The sequence below is a fragment of the Talpa europaea genome (assembly GCF_964194135.1).
Source record: "Talpa europaea genome assembly, chromosome: 2".
Taxonomy (NCBI): domain Eukaryota; kingdom Metazoa; phylum Chordata; class Mammalia; order Eulipotyphla; family Talpidae; genus Talpa; species Talpa europaea.
Window position 1 is genome coordinate 43704121 of NC_140068.1, and position 6943 is coordinate 43711063.

Consider the following 6943-nt stretch of genomic DNA (forward strand, 5'->3'; position numbering starts at 1 on the left):
TTGGAACACTCATATTAACTTCGTTTCAGAATTGTTGACAATTTTATTCCTCAGGTGTTAAGTGTTGAGAATTTCATTTATTAATTCCTTCTTACTTTCTTGGTGAAAATAGGCTTTATTTTAAACACCGAGAATATGAAGACTGCTGTATATAGAAACAAGAGTTTGGTTAAGCGGTATGAGAATTTGAATCTCTTCATGTACTGTAAAATATTCGATGGAGAGATAGAAAGTGTTTTCATTATTTTTTTTGTTTGTTTACCATATATGCCGAAAGTGAAGGCTCATCTTGGCTATGTAACATATCCAAGAGCTGTACGGTTTTTCAAGTCGGCTGTGATCTATTTAAAATGTGCTGGGATTTTTTCTGCTGTCACACAGTTCATGCTGCTGATACTAATAGCACTATCTTGATTTGAAGCATATGGTTGAGGGCCATTGAAAGCAATCTTTCATTAATGCAAATAGAGCCAGTTTACATGTGCAAAGTTACAGAATGACATCTTTAATTCTGTAAGTAGTGACTCTTTGAGCACCTTTCAATATTATGTATTTCTAAAAACCATTGCTTTTGGATATGGTTGTTAATAAGCACTTTAAAAAAGAAAAGGCAACCATTACTATTTTTCTGGTTGAGTCATTGCTCTTTAGAAGTAGCATCAGCAATAGACTTCAAAAATAAATATTAAGCATTAAAATGTATAAGTATTTCATTTTTTAGTCATGCTGAAAAATTCTTTGTGTAATTCTCAATTCTGAGACACATAGCATATGTGTGTGCACAAGAACATCTTTAGGGTTTTTCACACTTTGAAATAAAGGAAGTTGCTTATGGAAATTGAGGTGTTATATTTAATTTTTAAATGCATTTAAAAAAATTCAGATGTAATTTAATCTATTTCAGTTTTTGGGTATTGCGTTTAAATGCTTTCTTTAAAAGCACCATCTATCTTATACTTTTACTGTAAATAAAAATGAACTTTGGATTATTTATTTTTTGTTGGATTTGGGAGGTAGAAATAGCATCAGAGATCTTAAGGAGTAACTAACTAAAATAATGAATAATATGAGAGTTTATTTGGTAAGTGTTACTTCAAATGGGATTTACTAATATTTCTTTTTAACTGCAACGTACCTCTTATAACATGAAATGTTTTCCCAAAATGACACTGTAGTTGGGGTAACATTCCTGACCAAAAATGTGACATCAAATAAATATCAGCAATTAATTGTTAAAGCAAAAACATACCAGATAAACTGGTAGAAACTCCTACTAGTCAAAATCCAACATTTCACCCCAACATTCATGTTCTCTCTCATTTTTCTCCTATTGACTTGGAGAATTAATAGCTGTGGTGTGAGCAAAGGGCTAGCATACAGAGAGGATGAATGAACAGGTAAAATTTCCAGAATGAATCCTCTCCCCTCCTACCTCCAGCCTGTGATTCCTGAATTTTTATGTAGAAGGGACCTCGAGGTGGTATTCTGTATGGAAAAGGGGAGTTGGGTTCATTTGTCTTGAAATTGTATGTGTATAGCAAAAATCACTGTATTACTAGATTGTTTATTTACTTGGGGAAGCTTTTGGGAAATACAGGATATTATGAAAGGGTTAAAGCTGTTTGACATTACACCACTTAGCACACTTAGCCCGTCACCCACTCAGGACTTACTTGTTGCTCCAACCTAATATCTCAAATAGGAACAGCATGAAGTGATTGCTTAGCTGCTTTGACTCCCATCTGTGTTTATGTCCTCTGCATCAGGAGACTGAATCTTTTTTCACTACTTACCCGGTCTCCTAATATTACAACAAATGGAATCTCTCATATTTTGGTTATAGCCACTAAGTCTACACCCCTTGTTCTATGTCTTTGAAACACCAGGATGGGTGCATGGATGGGCACTAAGAGTGATTTAGAGAATGCAGTGTCTGTCTTGGGCAGGGTATGGAACACCCTTTTGGGGGCTGGAGTTGTTGACTATGGACGGTCTGATTTCAAGCACATATCCCCATCGCTTTTGGCGCTCAAGTCCAACCCACCTAAGTCTTATGATTGACTCTGATTCCCAGGGTGCCACCATTTATCCTCTTAGTCCTACTTAGCTTCAGCAAAACCAAAAATTCTGGTGGCTTGATAAAGTTGTGGTGAAGTTTAAGTCTTCCAGTCCAAAAAAGTCACTTCTTTGCCTTCTGACTTGCAAAGTTTCTGATGACAAATTTTGTATATTAATGAAAGCAATAATGGCACAAAAGTCAAGAGGGGACTTCTTGGAGTTAAAAGAGATACAGTGTTTTAAGTCTGTTTTCATTGGTAAGGTTATTTCTTCAGGAAGTAGAATTGAGAGTCAAGTAGGTACACACTGTTAAGAGATTTTTTTTGTTTTTAAGTTGGATGGAAGGCACATTCTGACTCAGATCCAATTCCATTGCTTTCAGATATCTTGCTTTTCTTCTGCTCTTGTCCCTTTCTATTTCTTAAGAAAGCTGCTTGATATAAAGTACAAAACAAGTACTTTAGAATCAGAACCGGGTTTATATTCCTGTTTTTCCCTCATTTGGATAAGCAGTTTACTTCTCTGAACCCTCACTTCCACACCTGTGAAATGGGAGGTGGTAACACTGGCTCCACAAGATTATTGTGCAAATTAAATGAGATCGAATATTTGAAGAATCCGCAGTGCAGTGCCCAATACCTATTATTTCATACTGCTCAATCAGTACTAGTCTTTTTCCTGTGGACTATACAAATTACACTGCGCAGTTTGGCACTTGATTATACACCATCTCACATCGTTTGCTAGGTTCCTTGTGTTTGTGATTATTATCCCTGCTCCCTTGATTAGATTGGAATCTTCTCCAGTTCTGGGACTATTTCTCCTTTTCCACTTGTCTCCCTAGTTCAATGATTGGTTTTTGAAGTCAGAGTAATACCTGAGGAAAGCATGTGTATACCTGAGGAAAGCATCTGAGGTTACAAAATACATTCCTCAACCACACCACATTGTATTGGAAGGTGTCTTTGGAACAGGTCCACACAAAGGACGTTTGAGACCTTGAAGAAAGGCCCTTCATCTGCCTATGAAAGGCTTGAAAGTGAAAACATAGCTAATGGAAAGAGAGAAATGCTATCTTATCATTCAGGAACCTTCTAGGATAAGCACTGAAGATTCCAGGCTGGAGCCAGTGGGGAGTACCATGAATTGCTGCCCTTAAAACTAGCATCTTAAATCATACATAATGCCTTTTCTGGGCAAGAGTCCCACCTGTTTAATCACTGCTAAATGAGTGTGTATTAGATCTGACTGTTGAAAAATACCAAGATTGGACAGTTAAAAAAAAAAAATCAACATGATGCCCATAACTGGTTTAATCTATCTTTCAATAATCCCACATATTACCTACTTATTTGCTGTAATGAACATGCCATTCAGTTAAAATAAGATTAACTGCTTAAACCGTAGCTTTACAGGCAGAGAACTTTAATGCTGCCTTGTGTTTCATTGTAAGGTTCAGCAGTTAAATGATACCGTGTTGTCATTTTTTTCTTTGTAATCACGTAGGATTAGCACTCCCCAGCCGATTCTGCTGATGGAACATTTGAAGCAGTCAATTTATACGTCTAGGTTACAACCTGGCAGCAATAACAACCTTCAGATTCAAACCTGTTACCCTCATCAGCTCTCAAATTCCACTGTTCTTTGTGAAGCCCCTCTCTGTTCTAAAGATAATGGAAATCTGGCCTGCCATGCAGACTATGGGAGAAAAATTGGAGAGGGGCTTGGGCATACATCTGGAAAACAGTGCTGTGATGCCTCAGTTGGGATCAGAGTTCAGAAAATAAATTCAAGTTCCCTCCAAGTGAGTGAACATTTGCCTGTTAAGGTCAAATCCCACTTTAATGAAGCTTTCTAGATTATTCCAGCCTCACTCATCTCTTTTCTTTGAATTGTAATTGCAATTATTGTTCTCCCTATATTATTTAAAACTGATTATTTGTTGATTTATATGGCTCATATTGTTCTATAAGATGGGCTAATGCTGTCTCTTCAGCTAGCTTGCAAGATCTCTGAAGCCAGGGTCTAACATCTACATGGGTCCTGTGCCCTTAAAAAGGATCCAATAACTGCTCCTTGATGGAAGGAAATACCTCTGTGATGTGAGCCATTAAGAATCTGCCTGTATAGTCTGGAGTGGGGACTCTGAGCCACAGCTGAGCCTACTAGGAGCCCTGATGTTGGCAGTGTCCTCTCTTGTGGAGCATATACCTCCTTTTGTGGTTCGTCAAAGACCGAGAGACAAGAGAGTGACAACAGGTCTGTCCATCCTTTCACTGATTTAGTCACTCAAAACTATTTATTAAGCACCTTCTGTATGCCAAATCTTGCTTCTCAGAATCCTTGAGAACAGAAAAACTCCTCCATGACCATTTTGGCAGAAATGGGGAGAAACAGTTTGAAAGTGCTAGAAGAAAACACCTTTCCTCTCACACACTACCCTTCAATCCCAAATTTTAAGCAGGAGCACACTTCTTTAGAGCTTCCTTTCCCCATGTGTTTACTCACCACTTCTCATTTTGACCTTTCCTCCTACTTAACTGCTGTGATGGAAGGGGCTGCTCCTCCCCTGCCTCCTGTGATAATAGCAGGCTATTGAATTCTCCTGTGTGAAACTGGTTTGCTCAGGTCTCTGCTGGACAGGCCACTCTTGCTAGGCTGGACAGGTTCCAGGTATGTTCCTTTAGATAGGATTTAGTGTGGGTCAGGGTTAATCAGTGGGTGGAGGAGGTTGAGGAGGAAAGAGGGAGATTAGGTTGGCTCTGCCCTCTTTAAGAAATTAGATGAATTATTTAATGAATTACAAGTAAGGAGACTTGCCTTGGATCAATCCCTGCCTTGAGGGCAATGCTGATGTCTATTTATTGGGCATGTTTTGACTCTCCAGGAAGAAGTCAGAGCCTCAGTTGCTCATAAGATGATCTGAGGTTGGTTTGGGGGAGTTAGATCAGCCCAGAGAGGAGAAGCACCCGTCAGCTCAGAAGTGAACAGGTGATGGTCAAACAAGGAGCTGGTTCAGTAAGACGTAGTTCTCACTTGGGCCTAGTGTAGTCATTTATTTTTTTAAAAGCCATGAATATCATACTGGTATGAACCAAAAATATGTTTCAAACGGCACTAAATACCTCTTAAATGGCAAGTAATGATGATCCAGGGCCTGTTCCACTAGGATCAGTTTTGTTTATCTCATATAGCTCAAGAATTTTCTGTTAAAAGGAAGTAAGAGAGGTGCAGGGAATTTGTGAGAAAATATTTTGGGTGAAATTGAAGGACAAATAAATTGAAAATCTACTGTCTTTAGACTTCTTAAGAAGGGAAAATTCTGAACTTATAGCTTCCCAGGAATATTTTACATTCATTAACTATGAAAAAATTGTTTATTGTGAAGAAAAGGAAAAGCTAAGTTCTGATCATACAAGCTTCTGGGGATCATGAGTGATTGTCACTGCCGACCAAGAGGGCAATCTGAAAAGAACTTCAGCAGCCTGTGCAGTCCAACTTAAGGCTTTTATTAGCAGATATTACCACCTGTGGGGCCACTAGAAAATCAAATCATGTCCTTCAGCAAGTATTAATGCTACTTTTAAGAATGACAAAAATAACAAGTCATTAAACTTTTCCAACACATGGTGATGAAATCACATTACAACTCTGTTTTTGTATAGTTAAGTCTTATTTAAAATTTTAAAAAGCTATGTATTTGTGAATTATTTCTCTAACTTTATGTTTTACCAAGAAGATTGGTTATAATTTTCTGTTTGGGCACTAAAGGATTATTTTATATATTAAAAAAAGGAGTAATGCCAGTTCTGACTTCTATAGCAAAAAAGCAAAACTTAGGGGAAAAATGTATTCCTTTCTTATTGAAAATAATTTCAGTCTTTAAATATTATTTCAGTCTTTAAATATTCATCTTAGCTTTTGCCATGCCATATCAAAAGAAAATGAAGACCTCTGAGAGTAAGTGTTGATAATGATGGGGAATTTCTTGTGGAAAAAGAGGCCCTCTCCAGTGGCGCAGCAGTTGAGCACTGGGCTGCGAAGCTGCCTGCAGCCTCTGCAGTGCCGGTTTGATACCCAGCCGGCCGGGGCGAGGGTCCCACATGGCACGACAGACCTCTCCTGCCGCCCACTGCTCCCCTCAGCAGTGTACTTCGGTCTTTCTGCCTGTTCTGCTTCCCGCTCTGGCTCTGGTGACTGTGCCCAGGAAAGAAATCTGGTTAACATTTGTTTTACTCATGTTTGTTTCACCCTTCCATAAAAACTATTAATCCCCTACGTACGTTATTCAGAAAAAATAAAAAATATGCTTTGGGGAATATGACCTTGAGCTGAAGTTACCCTAACTATAGTGCTGCAGGAGGTCTTGTTGCCCCAGCCAGATAGGATACTGACAAGCAGCTAAGAGAAAGGGCCTCACACCGTGGGGCTGAAGATCTGACATCCCTTTGCTTTTTGTTCATGGACATAGAGAAAAATTTATCAGAAAGTATATTAGGCAATAAATTATATGTATCAGCATACTGTAAGTAAATAGCACGAAAAATTGTTTGTTTAGAAATTAGTTGTTGGGCTGTTTGGCTCACTTGACAATGGGAGACAAGTTATTGAACATGCCTGACAAGCATTACAATACAATAATCATAGTAGGTCCTTCTATTTTGTTTTCTCTTAAAGTCTCTTGGGAAAGTTTTTAATATGAAGCTATTTGAGTTAAAGAATTTCTAGGTAGAAAAAGTTCTGATAACTAAGCAGCAGCTGGTCTCCAGCTGAAGGTCATGTGAATAGAAGAGTCCTTTGATGCTTAGGCTTTAGCTGATAGGGATGCACTGGTGGTTATTCACTGTTTTAAATAATTGTCTAAATGAAAAAATAAGTAGCTTTA